The sequence below is a fragment of the Chlamydotis macqueenii genome, chromosome W (assembly GCF_036417535.1).
Source record: "Chlamydotis macqueenii isolate bChlMac1 chromosome W, bChlMac1.mat, whole genome shotgun sequence".
NCBI classification, from domain to species: Eukaryota; Metazoa; Chordata; class Aves; order Otidiformes; family Otididae; genus Chlamydotis; species Chlamydotis macqueenii.
The window spans coordinates 43,558,997-43,578,168 of record NC_141592.1 but is presented as its reverse complement, the minus strand read 5'-3'; the positions used below and the strand labels follow the sequence as shown (position 1 = coordinate 43,578,168).

Here is a 19,172-nt window from a genome sequence, read left to right as displayed (position 1 = left end):
AGGGTGTAGGGAGGCAGGTGTTGGTCTCTTCTGCCAAGTAACTTGTGATAGGATGAGAGGAAACGGCCTCAAGTTGCGGCAGGGGAGGTTTAGATCAGGTATTAGGAAAAATTTCTTCACTGAAAGGATTGTCAAGCGTTGGAACAGGCTGCAAGGAAAGTGGTTGTGTCACTGTGGCACTTAGGGACATGGTTTAGTGGTGGACTTGGCAGTGTTAGATTAACAGTTGGACTCGATGATCTTAAGGATCTTTTCCAACCTAAATGATTCAGTGATTCTTTCATTCTATATTTTGACAACCAACAACATATTTTGACAGCTGACCAGCTGGTTGGAGTTATTCTTGGGATAAGTTTAGTCCATTGTGCTCCACTGTGTTTTTGTTTACTTGTATGTAACAAACAGGGTGTGGCGTGGCAGTTTGTGTGGCAGTTCGCGAGGGCAGGGCGCATGAGGGAGGGCGCCGACCCAGGGCATTTGCTGTTCCCGACTCTCAGGGCAACATGGCAAACACTCGCCTGAGAGCAAAGGCTGTAGCTCCGGCCAGGAGGCCTGCACCAGCTACCCCTGTGGCGGTCGATGCCTCCGTGCAGACGGAGCAGCCAAAGGGAGAGGCTGCAGTGCAGACCTCGGGCTGCAGGAAGTGCCTGGATCCTGCTCCTAGGGCAGGAACAGGTGGCAGCCCTGACTGCAGAAGGTGTGCCCAGGTGGAGAAGCTCCTGTGGCAGGTGGCTGAGCTGCAGGAGGTGGTCAGGAGGCTGTGTGGCATCAGGGAGGCTGAGAGGGAGCTGGATACTTGGTTCCAGGCACAGTCTGCACCAGAACCACAGCACCCAGTCAACCAACCAAAAACCCCGCCACTGACACACAAGGTAAGTAAGCAGGCAGAAGATGCCAATGAATGGAAAGTTGCAAGGGCAAGGTGCAGCAGGAGGAAGAAGCAGCTTCCCATGAACCCCGAGGTGCCCCTGCAGGACCGCTTTGCTGCTTTGCAGACCGAAGAAGTAAGACATGGCACCTCAGGGGAGGCACTGGAGCCATGCAAGGTAGCCCGACCGGCTCACGTGATAACTAGTGCTACCAAGAAAAGGAGATGCGTGGTAGTAGTGGGTGACTCTCTCCTGAGAGGTATGGAGGCACCCATCTGCCGACCTGATGTGCTCTCTCGGGAGGTGTGCTGTCTCCCGGGGGCTCATATCAGGGATGTCACCAAGAGAATACCAAGCCTCATATGGCCCACGGACTACTATCTGTTGCTGGTGTTTCATGTGGGTGCCAGTGACACAGCCAGCAGCAGCCTGAGAAACATCAAAAGGGATTTCAGGGCCCTGGGTTCAACAGTCAAAGGCTCTGGGGCGCAGTTGGTCTTCTCGTCAATCCTCCCTGTTGAAGGGCAGGGGCCTGAAAGGGCCAGAGGTATCTGGCAGGTCAACTCATGGCTCGGGGAGTGGTGCTACAGCCAGGGTTTTGGGTATCTAGACCACGGGGCGTGCTTTGAGAAGCCTGGTCTACTAGGGGCGGACAGCGTGCACCTAACTGAGAAGGGGAAGAGCGTGCTTGGACAAAGGCTTGCCAGGCTCGTCTGGAGGGCTTTAAACTAGTGTTCCTGGGGGAGGGGGAGCACAGTCCAGCCCACTGTTGTCAGCATGGCACCAGTGCCAACACCGAGTATCCAGAAGCCGAGGAAGGATCGCAGGTAAGTGCGAGAGAACTTAAACTGCGGTCCAAAAGAATTCCAGCTGCTCCAGCCAGCAAGTCGGCTTTGCTTGGGGCCCAGCTGAAGTGTCTATATACCAATGCACGCAGCATGGGAAATAAACAGGAAGAGCTGGAGATGTGCGCACACCTGCAGGGCTATGATCTTGTTGGCATCACGGAGATGTGGTGGGACGACTCGTACGACTGGAGCGTCAACATGGAGGGGTATAGGCTTTTTAGAAAGGACAGGAACGGGAGATGAGGAGGGGGTGTCGCTCTCTATGTCAGCAACCAGCTGGAGTGTGTGGAGCTCTGCCTGGGGATGGAGGAGGAGCTGACAAAGAGCTTATAGGTCAAGATTAGAGGAAGGGCAGGGAGAGGGGACATTACAGTGGGGGTCTGCTACAGGCCGCCTGGCCAGGAGGACAAAGCGGACAAGGCGCTCTATAGGCAGATAGGAGCAGCCTCACAGTCACAAGCCCTGGTCCTCATGGGGGACTTGAACCACCCTGATATCTGTTGGAGGGACAACACGGCAGGGCACAGGCAGTCCAGGAGGTTCCTGGAACGCGTGGACGACAACTTCCTCCTGCAGGTGATAGAGGAGCCGACAAGGAGGGGTGCCTTGTGCTCAGCAACAGGGAGGGACTGGTGGGGGATGTGAAACTCAAGGGCAGCCTTGGCTGCAGTAACTATGACATGGTGGAGTTGAGGATCCACGGGGCAGCGAGGAAACTACATGGCAAGCTCTCTGCCCTAGACTTCAGGAAGGCGGACTTCGGCCTCTTCAGGGATCTGATGGGCAAAGTGCCATGGAGGGGAGAGGGGCCCAGGAAAGTTGGTCCATATTCAAGGAGCACCTCCTCCAAGCTCAGCGGCGCTGCATCCTGATGAAGAGCAAGTCGGGCAAAAAGGCCAGGAGGCCCGTGTGGATGAGCAAGGAGCTCCTGGACCAACTGAAAGTAAAAAAGGAAGCCTATAGAGGGTGGAAGCAGAGGACTGCAAAGAGGCTGTGTGAGTGGCCAGGGATCGGGTGAGGAAGTCTAAAGCCCTGATGGAATTGAATCTGGCCAGGGATGTCAAAAACAACAAGAAAGGCTTCTATAGGTATGTAGGGGACAAAAGAAAGTCCAAGGAAAATGTAGGCCCCCTCCGGAAGGAAACCAGTGTCCTGGTTACCCAGGACATGGAGAAGGCTGAGGTGCTCAATGACTCTTTTGCATCATTCTTCACCAATAAGGGCTCTTGTCTCACCACCCAAGCTGTGGGAAGGGAAGCAGGGACTGGGAGGATGAAGAACCACCCACTGTACTGCAAGAGCAGGTTCAGGACCATCTGAGGAACCTGAAGGTGCACAAGTCCATGGGACCTGATGAGATGCATCCACAGATCCTGAGGGAACTGGCGGATGAAGTTGCCAAGCAAATGGCCATTGTATTTGAGAAGTCATGGCAGTGTGGTGAGGTCCCTGATGACTGGAAGAGGGGTAACATAACCCCCATTTTTAAAAAGGGGAACAAGGAAGACCCGGGCAACTACAGGCCGGTCAGCCTCACCTGTGTGCCTGGCAAGGTCATGGAGCAGATTCTCCTGGAAACCATGCTAAGGCACATGGAGAGCAACATGGCTTCACCAAGGACAGATCATGCCTGACCAATTTGGTGGCCTTCTATGATGGGGTGACGGCATCGGTAGACAAGGGATGAGCAATGGACATCATTTACCTGGACTTGTGCAAAGCTTTTGACACTGTCCTGCATGACATCCTTCTCTCTAAACTGGAGAGACATGGCTTTGATGGACAGACCACTTGGTGGATAAGGAGTTGGCTGGATAGCCACACTCAGAGAGTGGTGGTCAACGGCTCGATGTCCAGGTGGAGACCGGTCGCGAGTGGCGTCCCTCAGGGGTCCGTGTTGGGCCCGGCCCTGTTCAACATCTTTGTCAGCGACATGGACAGTGGGATAGAGTGCACCCTCAGCAAGTTCACCAACGACACCAAGCTGTGTGGTGCCATTGACACGCTGGAAGGGAGGGATGCCATCCAGAGGGACCTTGACAGGCTGGAGAGGTGGACCCATGTGAACCTCATGAAGTTCAACCAGGCCAAGTGCAAGGTCCTGCACCTGGGTCATGGCAATCCCAGGCACAAATACAGGCTGGGCGGAGAACGGATTGAGAGCAGCCCTGAGGAGAAGGACTTGGGAGTGGTGGTGGACGAGAAGCTCAACATGAGCAGTCAATGCGCCCTTGCAGCCCAGAAGGCCAACCGCGTCCTGGGCTGCATCAAGAGGAGAGTGGCCAGCAGGTCGAGGGAGGTGATTCTCCCCCTCTACTCTGCCCTGGTGAGACCCCACCTGGAGTACTGTGTCCAGTTCTGGAGCCCTCAACATCAGAAGGACATGGACCAGTTGGAGAAGGTCCAGAGGAGGCCACGAAGATGATCAGAGGGCTGGAGCACCTCTGCTGTGAGGACAGGCTGAGAGAGTTGGGGCTGTTCAGCCTGGGGAAGAGGAGGCTCCAGGGAGACCTGATAGTGGTCTTCCAGTACCTCAAGGGGGCCTACAGGAAAGATGGGGAGAGACTGTTCAGTAGGGCCTGTTGTGATAGGAGGAGGGGTAATGGTTTCAAAATAGAGGGAGGTAGATTTAGATTAGATATTAGGAAATTTTTTTTTACAGTGAGGTTGGTGGAACATTGGAACAGGTTGCCCAGAGAGGTGGTGGATGCCCCATCCCTGGAAACATTCAAGGCCAAGTTGGATGAGGCTCTGAGCAACCTTATCTAGTCGGGCATGTCCCTGCTTCTTGCAGTGGGGACTAGATGACCTTCGAAGTTCCCTTCCAACCCTAACCATTCTATGATTCTATGTTTTCCTCTAACTTTATCTGTCATTTGTAGTCCGCTTAGAGTGAGTAGATGCTTCCTTTTTTCCTCACTAATTTGTTTTCATTCTAATATTCTTGACAGTAAACACCTTCACACTGTCACTGGGGCTGCATTTTCAGTTAGCCTTGTAATGTGGTACCTGAGACAGTTCTGCTCATCAACGAGCAATTCAGTGTTGCATTCTGTGAAAGACAGTAAAACAAAAAGTCATTTCAAATGGCCCTCTTCTATAAATTGTGCATCCAGACTTTGCTGTAGGAGCAATAGCTAGATGAATGTTGCTGAAGTAAACTGAGTTATTGCTATAAATCCAGTGTTAATGGGAGGACAAGTTGGTACACTATCCCATAAAGATTAGTATTTATTTTATTGTACCGTAATGAGGATTGATAAGCTGTAAACCAAACAGAGGTAGTAGCTCTTTGCACTTGTGTTCCTTCATGCAGTTCCTGATGCTATTTCCCGAAGACATCTAGCAATGATTTGACTGGAGAGGCTTTCATTTTAATATTCAGCAACTAAAAGCTTGATTATGGACATCAGTCGTTGACAGAGCAGTGCAGGTGCTACAAGTGATCTCTGGACTTACATCACCATCACTGTTTCCTGGAATGGGTGAAAGCTTAACAGAAGCGTGAATTTTAAAAGCAAAAGAATGCAATGCACTTAGGATATATACTGTAAATGTACTTGATACTTGTCACGGCCCACTCAGGACTCATGATGGTTCTTTTAGTGCAATCTCGAAGTGCAAAATTATGGCGAACACGCCAAAGGGGTTGGTTTCAATTAAACAATGCAAATTTTATTATTTTGCCCGTAAAGCGGCATGCGATAGGTGAAAGGGAGTGAATAGGAAAAGTAAAGATAAGAAAAAAAAAAAAAAAAGAAGATGATAGCTACCACCGTGGGTCCAAGGTGTCCCTATGGTCTCAGATCCAGGCAGCATCCCGCTGGTCTTCACAATCGATGTCGATGTCGATCCTTGGTGGGGAGAGCTCTTCAGGGTCTCGTTGTTAGGGGCCAAGCTCTTATGCCAAGTAGCAAACCTTGCTCCTCCTTTGCTTTGGGGATCTCCACCTGTTCTCAGCCCTTAGGACAGAAGTGTGGTTTTTGTACATTATAATGAGCAAAGTTCAGTTAAAGGGCATTTTCTCACCGTTGTTTTTGAGACAGCAGTTGTGATTCATCCTCCTCGATAGCAGCTGCATGGTTATTTCTGCCAGTCTTGACAACAGGGATGAGCCGTGGCACCTCCGCGCCACTCTGTTTGCCATCTCAAGGATGCTGTACATTTTGTTGTTAGGCCAGAGTCGGCCTTGTCCATAACAGTTCCGTTCCGTTCCTGGGAAAAACAACTGCATCTCAGGCAGACTGCCCGCAGCAACTCATGTCAAGTTGTGAGCCTAACTTTTAGGCCACATCAAATCCATAGTCCACCTGGAAGTCCTTGATGACAAGGTTGAGACAATACTGATTTTCTGACTGACCCTTACAATACTCCCTTGGGAACAGAGGCCTCAGTCAAACAGAGTTCTAGTGCATACCAAGCACAAATAAAGTAAAGAGGCATGGGAAGCCACCAAATTAATGTATTGTGCTGTGGGGTCAGTTTAATAGCTGAAAAAAAATTGATTTTTTTTTCTGAAATAGTTTTTCTAGTGTCACCACAAGTTCTTAAAGATGATAGAAGCTACCAAGCTTTTAAAGTTTATTTTATTTATTTATTTATTTGCCAGGCATGCAAGGTTAATGAGACCCTTCAGACTGCCATGAAATATAATTTTGGTTTTCTCCATTGGAAACACATTGCAGAAATTTAGTTGAAAACCTATACTGTCAAAGTTAGAATCATTCTTATATGTCATTGCAAGTATGCGATAGTCTGTGTCATCCTCTATGAAGGACTTCATTGTCACAGATGTTACTTACTTCTTCAAATAGCAGGTTTCACTTCCTTGAGGACTGCAAAGCTAAGAAGCTGGCCACAAACATCCATGTGGCAGCTTCACCAGGTTATAAGACACTGATGTTCTGATTGAAGGAGACTGTGATAGCCCCCCTACTTCAGCAAGGAGAGCACGAGATGTAAAGTCTTTGCTAATCCCGCCTCAGGTCCTATTGTCAGCAGCCTTTCCACCACCCAAGTGCTCAGGAGGTACTTAGTTGCCCCATTCAAGGCCAAGTAGAGTAATCTTGCTTCCCAGGGTGCAGCCACTGTAGTACTTGACTTGCTCATACTTCTGCCCATTTCTCCCAATTGTTGCCAGAAAATCATAACCCAAGGAGGAAGAGGCACTGAAACTGTAATTTTCATGCCAGAAAATACTTTGCAAGGTCATTGCCTATGCAATTTCTGACTGTGGAGAAATAAAAGCATAGTCAAAATCATTAGTATCCAGAGACATGCAAACTAAGTCACAACAGATGCCACTATTTATGATATTTAACCAGGTTTGTAAGGGACAAACTCATCTGTTTTTTTCAGAACATGTTTCTGGAAGGTTTTATCTTTTTTTTTTTCCCACCTTTTCTCACTGTGCTGTTACCAAAATGAATCTACAGATGCAAATTATGAAAGGTACAGTTCCAGCCTCAATGCAGATAAGTGAACAACTTCAAGTGTAAATGCTTCCTTGGTTCAGTAGTCTTTGTAAGGCAGAAGAGTGGTCAGGAAAAACATATTCGTGGTCATGGTCAGGGTAAGCACTGAGGAGCGGGAAGGTTCCACTAGTGCCAATCTGTATGATCAGGGCCTGTTGTTTAGAAAGGCCTGTTGTGAAAGGACAGGGGTAATGGTTTTAAAATAGAGGGAGGTAGATTCAGAGCAGACATCAGGAAAAAATGTTTTACGCTGAGGGTGGTAGAACACTGGCCCAGGTTGCCCAGAGAGGTGGTGGATGCCCCATCCCTGGAAGCATTCAAGGCCAGGCTGGACGGGGGGCTCTGAGCAACCTGATCTGGTTGGAGATGTCCCTGCTTCTTGCAGGGGGGTTGGACTGGATGGGCTTTAAAGGTCCCTTCCAACCCTAACAATTCTATGATCAGACAGGTCTTCAACCAGACTAACATCAGCTGATGAGAACTGGGCGGAGTGAGGGGCACCAGTGGCCCAGCCCATCTCCACATATAAAGGAGGCCCTTTGGGAACACTAGTGACTAGGAGTGCCAGTGAACTGGGTAGGCAAACAGGGAGTGGTGCAGCAGTTTGCCCCACAGTTTGCCCCACAGTTTGCCCAGAAGGGCATGCAGGGAGTGCACCTCTGTGTCAGCCTCACCTCTGTGCCTGGCAAGGTCATGGAGCAGATCCTCCTGGAAACCATGCTAAGGCACATGGAGAGCAAGGAGGTGGTTGGTGACAGCCAACATGGCTTCACCAAGGGCAGATCGTGCCTGACCAATTTGGTGGCCTTCTATGATGGGGTGACGGCATCGGTGGACAAGGGACGAGCAACAGACATCATCTACCTGGACTTGTGCAAAGCTTTTGACACTGTCCCGCATGACATCCTTCTCTCTAAACTAAAGAGACATGGGTTTGATGGACGGACCACTCGGTGGATAAGGAGTTGGCTGGATGGCCACACTCAGAGAGTGGTGGTCAACGGCTCGATGTCCAAGTAGAGACCGGTCACGAGTGGTGTCCCTCAGGGGTCCATGTTGGGCCCAGCCCTGTTCAACATCTTTGTCGGTGACATGGACAGTGGGATAGAGTGCACCCTCAGCAAGTTCGCCGATGACACCAAGTTGTGTGGTGCCGTCGACACGCTGGAAGGGAGGGATGCCATCCAGAGGGACCTTGACAGGCTGGAGAGGTGGGCCCGTGCCACCCTCATGAAGTTCAACCAGGCCAAGTGCAAGGTCCTGCACCTGGGTCATGGCAATCCCAGGCACAAATACAGGCTGGGCGGAGAATGGATTGAGAGCAGCCCTGAGGAGAAGGACTTGGGAGTGCTGGTGGACGAGAAGCTTAGCATGAGCCGGCAATGCGCCCTTGCGGCCCAGAAGGCCAACCGCGTCCTGGGCTGCATCAAGAGAAGCGTGGCCAGCAGGTCGAGGGAGGTGATTCTCCCCCTCTACTCTGCTCTGGTGAGACCCCACCTGGAGTACTGTGTCCAGTTCTGGAGCCCCCAACATCAGAAGGACATGGACTGGCTGGAGAAGGTCCAGAGGAGGGTCACAAAGATGATAAAAGGGCTGGAGCACCTCTCTTATGAGGACAGGCTGAGAGAGTTGGGGCTGTTCAGCCTGGAGAAGAGAAGGCTCCGGGGAGACCTGATAGTGGTCTTGCAGTACCTCAAGGGGGCCTACAAGAAAGATGGGGAGAGGCTGTTTAGTAGGGCCTGTTGCGATAGGGCAAGGAGTAATGGTTTTAAAATAGTGGGGGGTAGATTTAGATTGGAAATTAGGAAAAAAATTTTTATGATGCGAGTTATAGAACACTGGAACAGGTTGCCCAGAAAGGTGGTGGAGGCCCCATCCCTGAAAACATTCAAGGCCAGGCTGGATGAGGCTCTGAGCAACCTGATCTAGTTGGGGATGTCCCTGCTCCTTGCAGGGGGTTGGACTAGATGACCTTTGAAGGTCCCTTCCAACCCTAACCATTCTATGATTCTATGATTCCTCTTTGAAGGAGGGCCACTCCACTGGGACAGAGGGAGACCCGAAGCACGCACAACCCAGCATCTGGGCACCGGCCTAGGGCACTCATCCTACCCGACCCTCAAGGCAGAATGGTGGTGTGATGGTTTAGCCCGAATCACCACACAGTTTCTCGCTCACTCTCCCCCTCCCCAGGGGAATGGGGGAGAGAATTGGGAAGGAAGGAGAACTCGTGGGTTGAGATGAAGATAATTTACTAAAATAAAAGGGAAAACTACAATAATAACAGAATATAAGGATATTAAAAATATACAAAGTGAACAATATGTGTTTTCTCACCACCCGATGTCCCAATGACCGATATAGCCCGTCCCGAGCAGCGATCACGGAAAACAAAACCGAGCAGCAAGCAAAGGAGCAAAAGGGAGCCAGCAAGGTAGGGGGAACGATGCCAGCAAAAACAAGCAGGAAGGATGGATGCCAGGAAGGCAGATACCCACCCTCGCCTGCCCCCACTTATATACTGAGCATGACGTTTATGGCATGGAATACTCTCTTTGGCCAGTTTGGATCAATTATGCTGTCTGTCTTTCTCCCAGCTTCCTGCATCTGCAAATTAGCGAGACTTGGAAAGCAGGACGGTGTCCTTGGTCTCATTCACAACAACTGGTATCATCAGGGTGTTTATGAACATTCTTCACACACAAAATCCAAAACATACCAGCTACTGAGAGGAAAAATTAACTCCATCCCTGCCAAAACCAGGACAGGTCGGCACTTGCCTGAGAGCAAAGGCTGCAGCTCCGGCTGGGAGGCCTGCACCAGCTACCCCAGCGGTAGCCAATGCCTCACACAGACGGAGCTGCTAACAGAGAGGCTGCAGTGCAGACCTCAGGCTGCAGGAAGTGCCTGCTCCAGGGGCAGGGACAGGTGGCAGCCCTGCCTGCAGAAGGTGTGCCCAGGTGGAGGAGCTCCTGCAGCAGTGGCTGAGCTGCAGGAGGCAGTCAGGAGGCTGCGTGACATCAGGGAAGCTGAGAGGGAGCTGGATACTTGGCTCCAAGCGCAGTCTGCACTGGAACCACAGCCAACACACGCAGAAGGGAAGGGAAGGGGGCCAATGATGCTGTTACAACCCAGGGCTGTAGCAGGTTTGTGATTCCCTTGGACTAAATTAAGGTGAAATGACACCAAACGATCGATTTAGGATTTTATTTAACATTTGGAGGAAGGACTTAACTTTGAAAATTTGGAAAGCATAAAGGGGGTTGGTAGCCAGGGCTCTTAGTGGAATATTTCTAAGAAGGAAAAGGAAAACAGAAAAGAGAAAGAGGGAAAGAGATATCACCACCCTTGGATCCAGAGATGACGATGACGGGCAGTCACGTGGATCCTCCGGTGGGGTGGCGAGTGATGGTGGGGGGCTCGCCATGGGGCTCCCTTAGGCTGTGTCTTTTATAGTCTAATCCCCGCCTCCAGTTATGCCCCTTGAAGACTGGTATGGCCTGGTTCCAGAGAGTTCTGAGTCCTCTGTGCAGGTGCAAAGCAGGCGCTGAATGTGAGGGGTGGTCAGAAGCCCTTTCCTCAGATGACCGCTGTGTGACCCCTGGCCATGTATGGCAAGTCGTTAACAGGGGCCTGGGGAGTTGCACATCCCCCATGCGGCCTCCACCTCCCCTATGCAGACTGCACCCTGGCCACAGCCACAACAATGTTTGAGATGTTAACTCTTTCAGTCTCTAACAGATGCCGAGGAATGGAAGCTTGCGAAGGGAAGGGCCAGCAGGAGGAAGAGGCTTCCCCTGAAACCTGAGGTGCCCCTGCAGAATCGCTTTGCCGCTCTGCAGCCTGAAGAAGTAAGACCTAGCACATCAGGAGAGATGCTGGAGCTGAGCACGGCAGCCTGACCTGCTCCTATATAATGACCAGTGCAACCACAAAAAGGTGATGGGTGACTCTTCTGAGAGGTACAGAGGCACCCATCTGCCGACCCGATGTGCTCTCTAGGGAGGTGTGCTGTTGGCCGGGGGCTCGTATCAGGGATGTTACTAAGAGAGTACCAAACCTCGTACGACGCACAGACCATTATCCACTGCTGGTGTTTCACGTGGGCGCCAGTGACGTAGCCAGGAGCATCAAGAAGGACATCAAGAGGGACTTCAGGGCCCTGGGAGCAACAGTTAAGGACTCTGGGGCACAGGTGGTCTTTTCATCAATCCTCCCAGTCAAAGGGAAGGGGCCTGAAAGGGCCAGTCAAATCTGGCACGTCAACAAATGGCTACGGGACTGGTGCCACAGCCAGGGCTTTGGCTATTTAGACCATGGGACTGGCTTTGAGAAGCCTGGTCTACTGGGGGCTGATGGGGTCCACCTAACTGAGAAGAGGAAGAGCGTCTCTGGTCAAAGGCTTGCCAGGCTCGTCAAGAGGGCTTTAAATGAATGTTGCCAGGGGAGGGGGAGCACAATCCAGCCCACCACTGTCAGTATGGCGCCAGTGCCAGCAATAGGTGCCCAGAACCTGGGGAAGGATCACAGGTAAGTACGAGAGCACCTAAGTGCAGCTCAAAGGAATGCCACCCGCTCCAGCCAGCGTCAGCTTCATCGGGGGCCCAGCTTCAGTGCCTCTATGCCAACACATGTAGCATGGGGAACAAACAGGAAGAGCTGGAGATGTGCGCATGCCTGCAGGGCTACGACCTTGTTGGCATCACGGAGAGTGGTGAGATGACTCCTATGACTGGAGCATTGGGATGGAGGGATATAGGCTCTTTAGGAAGGACAGGGAGAGGAGATGAGGAGGGGGTGTCGCCCTCTATGGCAGCAACCAGCTGGAGTGCATGGAGCTCTGCCTGGAGATGGAGGAGGAGCTGACAGAGAGCTTATGGGTCAGGATTACTGGAAGGGCAGGGACAGGGGACATTACAGTGGGGGTCTGCTACAGGCCACCTGGCCAGGAGGATGGAGAGGACAAGGCCCTCTACAGGAGAAGCCTCATGGTCATAAGCCCTGGTCCTCATGGGGGACTTGAACCACCCCAACATCTGTTGGAGAAACAACACAGCAGGGCACAGGCCATCCAGGAGGTTCCTGGAATGTGTGGATGACAACTTCCTCCTGCAGGTGACAGAGGAGCCAACGAGGAGGGGTGCCATGCTGAACCTTGTTCTCACCAACAAGGAGGGACTGGTGGGGGATGTGAAACTCAAGGGCAGCCTTGGCTGCAGTGACTATGAGATGGTGGAGTTCAAGACCCTTGGGGCAGCAAGGGGGTCGTGCAGCAGGGTCTCTGCCCTGGACTTCAGGAGGGCAGACTTTGGCCTCTTCAGGGATCTGATGGGCAAAGTGCCATGGGAGGCAGCCCTGGAGAGAAGAGGGGCCCAGGAAAGTTGGTCCATATTCAAGGATCACCTCCTACAAGCTCAGAAACAATGCATCCTGATGAAGAGCAACTCAGGCAAAAAGGCGAGGAGGCCTGCATGGATGAACAAGGACCTTCTGGACCAACTGAAAATCAGGAAGGAAGCCTACAGAGGGCGGAAGTGAGGACAGGTAACCTGGGAGGATTACAGAGAGGTTGTACAAGTGGCCAGGGATCAGGTGAGGCAGGCTAAAGCCCTGACAGAATTGAATCTGGCCAGGGACATCAAGGGCAACAGGAAAATTTCTATATGTACATCAAGGACAAAAGGAAGACCAGGGAGAACTTGGGCCTTGTCCAGAAGGAAATGGGTCACCTGGTTACCCAGGACATGGAGAGGTGCTTAATGACTTTTTTGCCTAAGTCTTCACCAATAAGGGCTCTTGTCGTGCCACCCAAGCTGTGGAAAACACAAGCAGGGACCCGGAGAATGAAGAACCACCCACTGTAGCAGAAGAGCAGGTTCAGGAACATCTGGGGAACCTGAAGGTGCACAAGTCCATGGGACCTGATGAGATGCATCCACAGATCCTGAGGGAACTGGCGGATGAAGTTGCCAAGCTGCGGGCCATTGTATTTGAGAAGTCATGGCAGTCTGTTGAGGTTGCAGCTGACTAGAAAACCAATTCCAAAAGCACATGGAATTTAAGGAGGTGATTGATGACAACCAATATGGCTTAACTAAGGGCAAATAGTGCCTGAATATCTTCCACTAAGTTAGATTGCTCAAAGGCTCATCCAACCAAACATTGAACACTTCCAGAGATGAGGCAGCCAGAACTTCTCTGGGCAACCTGTGCCACTGACTCATCACCCTCAGAGTGTAATAGTTTTTGCCCATAGGCAATTATTAAGATTCAATGCTGTGTCTGATAAGGAAGGAAGCCAAAGGAGTTTTCCTTCAATTTCCACATTATTTAAAGCCCTTGCAAGCCACATAAATGCATCATCTTTAGCAGCCACAGTCAGACACAGAATACAACAGTTACTCATTCTGTATCAGCCAGCAATATCTTCTTGGAGTGGGGGCTCGTCATAGTTCAGCCCCAATCGGGACCAGACTACGCAGTCTCTCTCTCACTCCCCCCACCCTCCGAGGGAACAGGGAGAGATAACATAAGAAAAAGGCTCGAGGTTTGAGGTAAGGACAGGGAGAGATCCTTAAAGTTACCGTTACGGGCAAAACAGACTGGACCTGGGGAAAACTATTTGTTTATTATACTAAACTATTTGTTTGCTCTTCTCCCAATCCAAATATCTTCTACTGATCAGAGGCAATTCTGACTGGCAAGCTTTAAGTCTCAGGAGTTTTAAGCATTCCAAAATGGCAGGCACTCACAGTTTCCTCCCTCTCCAAGAAGAAGAAAAGAAAAGAAAAAAAAAAAAGGATTGATGAAGCCTTAGGTAGAAACTGAAAAATAGAGAGACTGAAGTTGGATTTCAAATGACTCTGAAGAGGAAGAGCAGCACTGTCACACACCAAAGCTTCTTAAATATAGTCTCATTTTCACTAGTACTCTTGAGTAGCAGAGGATCAGTAAGAACTAGTAACAACTCTTGTGTAGCCAAATACTAGAAAAAAAAGTTAAATTTCTAAAATAATAATAAAAGATGAAATTTTATAAAGGCATTGTCCTGGTTTCGACGGGGATGGAGTTAATTTTCCTCTCAGTGGCCAGTGTGTTTTGGATTTCAGGTGTGAAGAATGTTGATAAACACCCTGATGATAGGAGTTGTTGTGAATGAGACCAAGGACCCTGTCCGGCTTTCCAAGTCTCGCTAATGTGCAGGCACAGGAGGCTGGGAGAGAGACAGCCAGAATAATTGACCCAAACTGGCCAAAGAGAGTGTTCCATGCCATAAATGTCATGCTCAGTATATAAGTGGAGGTTGCCCATGGGGGGGACATCCTCTTCCTCCACCTCTCTCTCATTCGCTGGCATCGTTCCCCCTACCTTGCTGGCTCCCTCTCCCTCCTTTGCGTGCTGCTCGGTTTCGTTTCTGTGATCGCTGCTCGGGATGGGCTGTATCGGTCATTGGGACATCGGGTGGCGAGAAATCCTGCATTGTTCATTTTGTATATTTTAGTATCCTTATATTCTGTTATTATTGTAGTTTTCCTTTGCTGTTCCAGTAAACTGTCTTCATCTCAACCCATGAGTTTTCCTTCCTTCCCAATTCTCTCCCCCATCCCGCTGCGGAGGAGAAGGGTGAGCGAGAAACTGTGTGGTGACCAGGGCTAAACCACCACAGGCATATTGAATTAAAAGCAGGTACACATTCTCTATTTTCTTATCGTAACTTGATGCACACCTGTTTAGGAAGAACACCTCCACTAGTGCCAAAACTCTACTCTGCCATTCGTTAGAGTGCAAAATACTATTGCTAATTGAAAATCTGGTTATAGTGTAAAGTCAGCCAGGAGGGGAGGAAGAAAAAAACAAAACAAAACAACAACAACAAAGAAACACACTGAGTCACTGAGTACAGGCTTGGGAAATAAAAATTAGAAGGTTTTTGTCTTGATTAATTGTGCATTATAAAGGAGGAAGCCTTACTGGCAAGGAAGCGTACCAGTTAGAGAAACAAAGTAGTCCAGCTTTATACCAAGATCTACACATGCATGTCAACATGCAACTTTCTGTTAAGCTATACCCTGTAGGATGTAGACAGGAGAAGAAACTTCCAATGTATAGCACCCTATACAACACCAATGTTGGTGGGTGTCCTGTGTCTCGTGCTTCCCAGTACTCACTTAGCAGCCTGAAGAGTATTCTTAATTACTAAATTTGATAACACTGCCTCATTTAATTAATCCTTGCGTTCCAACCACTACTCACATGATATTGTCAGTTTTAATATATAACATTCACCTTTGATCTATTCAGAGTGACCAAACTTCTATTCATCTGATCATGTAATTTCTTCAGATAAGAGTTGTCGTGGTTTTGTTAGTGAGGAGAGGCCTAAGGTGGTAGCTTCTGTAGGAAACTGCTAGAAGTCGCTCCCCCTTGTTCAGGGGACTTGGCCAGGCCTAGGGCGGACCCACTGCTGGCCAAGGCCGAGCCGATTGGTAGCAGAATGTCCCGTGATAACGCCTCTGCGATAACATATTTAAGAAGGGGAAAACAGAAAAAAAAAAAAAAAGAGAGAGGAGAGAAGATGTGAAGAAGCTGAGTGGGGGCAGAGGCGCAGAGGGGGAGGCGCAGGCCTCATGGGCCTTGCAGGCCTCACCCTCTGGCCTCTCGCCAGGCAGCCGACTGGGCCCGACTCGGTCCAGCCCAGCTGCAAGAAGTGGAGAGGAGATGAGAAGTGAATAAGATGTAAATAGATCCTGAGAGACATCTACCAGCCTGTTGTGAGGAACGGCTGCAGACGCCAAGGGCAGTTCAGAGTGAGGGGGAGGAGTAATGCGGCTCCTGGCCAAGATTCCCCTGCAGCCTGTGGTGATGACCATGGTGGAGCAGGTTGTCCCCCTGCAGCCCATGGAGGTCCACGGAGGAGCAGAGATCCACTTGGAGCCTGTGAAGGACCCCGTACCGGGGGAGGTGGATGCCTGAAGGCGGCTGTGGCCCGTGGAGGGCCCGCTGGGACAGCTGTTCTAGAGGGACTGCACCCATGGAAGAGATGACCCACGCCGGAGCAGTTCCACGAAGGACTGTGGCGTAGGGGTGGGACCCCACAACAGAGCAGGGGAGGAATGTGAGGAGTTCTTCCCCCAACCATGAAGCAGCGGCATGAAACAACATGTGATGAACTGACCACAACCCCCATTCCCTCTTCCCCCCTGTGCCGCTCAGGAGGGGAAGGTAGTAGAGATAATGTTAAGCTTGGGAAGAGGGAGGGGTGGGAGGAGGTTATCTTGTTCTCTGTCTCATTATCCTGCTGTTTGTAGTAATAAATGAATAGCTTTCCCCAAGTCGAGTCTGTTTTGCCCGTGACGGTAAGTTTAAGGATTTCTCCCCGTCCTTATCTCAAACCTCGAGCCATTTTTCTTATATTTTCTCTCCCTGTCCTCTCGAAGGGTGGGGGGGGGTGAGAGAGAGACTGCATAGTCTGGTCCTGATCAGGGCTGAACTACGACAAGAGTAATTACTCTCTTAAAAAAAAAAAACAACAAAAAAACAAAATAACTCCACTCAAACAAAAAACCCACAGACCTTACCCAACGCTACCTGAACTTCAGAGGGCAGCACAGAAAACAAAACCAAACAAAAAGTCTGATAACCTTAAGAATCAAGAGAAAGCCTGAAAGCTTCTGTCCTTTCTGACCACAAGCCACTTGAGAGAAAACATATTTCAAGACTCACCCTCAAAATGAATTTGCTTACAGTGAACAGCACCTTTGAAGAACCTAAACCAATATGATTAAGTACATGAAGGCACTAGGTTAGTAAGCGGGTACTATGATCAAGAACCTTGTTATCATACCTGCTCTTTTTCAATGCTTTCCTTCTATGGGCTTCAGGGATCGGGAAAGAGATAATGGAGATACCATACTCCACTCATTCTGGATGCTCAGAATATGGAGTTTCAAGAAAGTATTCCTGAAGCACTGAATCACATAGCATGATCCACTGGATAACTTCAAAGTTTCTTTCAAGACTCTTAAATTAAATTAAGAAATAAAAATCTGTCACTTCTCACATGTGGTATATATGCCATAGAACTATTAGGAGAAGCATTTTCCTTAAATCTGCATTACAATATCTGTACAGAAGCATAGAAAGAAAGAATGAATTAGCCATCATCAGGTGAGAAAAACAAAACCCCATGGAATTTTTAGTCGTCTGATCTGACAAAAATACGTTCTCATAACTTGGTTTCCCTCAAGATATTTATGCACCTCAACTACTTCATGCATTCATTACTAAAAATTAGTTGGGCTTAATTTCTTTTTGAAATTCTTAATGTATCTGAATTTAAGGGAAAAAATGTTTCGCTTTTGTTTAAGTAGGACACGACATATGTTACGCAGCATTTTAAAGTGTAAGGGCACATTAACCTGACTTTATTTCTGAAGTGTAATTCAATCAGATTCACTCCTTGGCAGTTATAGAGTATTTAATAATCACATGATGTGGGATGATGGTATTGGGGGTGGTGGTAATAGGGGGTATTTGTTTTAGTTAAACAGTTTAAGCTGCTGAACCACTTTTCAGGATTCATCCTACTTATCAAAAATACCTTCCTGAAACTGGGAGTTGGTTAATCAACACCTGACCTCACACAATGGTCTTTTTCTTGCTCAAAGATCTTTCAACACCAACACACCAAGAAAGTTCATAATGGAATGGACTCATGAAAACTGCTGTCCAGATAAAATTCAAAATGCCAACACTCATCAGAAAACATTCACATCAAACCCATAAGACTGCTTTGGATCTCAGTAATAGTTTATTAAAAGCCATTTCAAATTCTGCTTGCAGAGACAGATGGATTGTTAGTGTCATTATTACAATATGGTAATATTTTATGTCAAAGTAAGGTACTCGGAATGACTAAGTCATCATTTGAACAAGATCAAGAGTTGCAGAGACACTGCCCTATCTTCAACTGGTTTAAAAAAAATCCAAGCCATTCTGGAAATAAAAGATAAACCTTAAAGCTAAGGACAAAGGCAGTACTCAAGCAGTGTTCTCAATTCCAGCTCATCCACTTTCAGACTAAAAGTTCATCTTGAGGATTCTGATCCTTGAGTGCGAGAGCCTCACACCAGGCCATGATCAATCCACTAAGATAACACTCTAGTAAGACCAAAGACTACAGTTCCCACATTAGGATTAGGTGAAGAATCAGTCACTAAAACATGATCCAAGATCAGGATCACGAGGACTTTGTATAGCAGAAAAAGGATTGGTAACTATGGCTATATGGGCCAGCAGAAAGTGACCAGGAACATCATGCATTTGTCTCAAGATGTGTAGTAGTTCAGCCCCGCTTGGGACCAGACTAGCGGTCTCTCTCTCACTGCCCCCACCCTCCAAGGGAACAGGGAGAGATAACATAAGAAAAAGGCTTGAGGTTTGAGATAAGGACAGGGGGAAATCCTTAAAGTTACCGTTACGGGCAAAACAGACTCGACCTGGGGAAAACTATTAGTTTATTACTAAAACCAAAGCAGGATAATGAGACAGAGAACAAGATAACCTCCCCCCACCCCTCCCTCTTCCCAGGCTTAACATTACCTCTGACACCTTCCCCGCTACACTGAGCGGCACAGGGGGGAACAGGGAATGGGGGTTATGGTCAGTTCATCACATGTCACTTTACACTGCTCCTTCCTCCTCAGGGGAGGAACTCCTCACATTCCGCCCCTGCTCCAGCGTGGGGTCCCTCCCACGGGCTATAGTCCTTAGCGAAACTGCTCCGACATGGGTCATTTCTTCCACGGGGTGCAGTCCCTCCAGGACAGCTGCTCCAGCACAGGCCCTCTACAGGCATCCACCTGCCCCAACATGGGGTCCTCCGGGTTGCAGGTAGACAGCCAGCCTTACCATGGGCTGCAGGGGAATCTTGGCCAGGAGCAGCATTAGTGCTCCTCCTTCACTGACCTTGGCATCTGCAG

The 19,172-nt window shown here is 49.3% G+C and overlaps 1 long non-coding RNA gene across 1 annotated transcript in view; it reads left to right on the top strand.

Annotated features, from left to right (window-relative positions):
• LOC147596721 (uncharacterized) overlaps window positions 1-14,757 on the top strand; it is a 97,152-nt gene extending 82,395 nt beyond the window's left edge. The window contains exon 2 of the long non-coding RNA XR_015261333.1: window positions 14,661-14,757. This is a non-coding gene — a long non-coding RNA (uncharacterized LOC147596721). The remainder of the gene's footprint in view (window positions 1-14,660) is intronic.
• The last annotated feature ends 4,415 nt before the right edge of the window (window positions 14,758-19,172 follow it).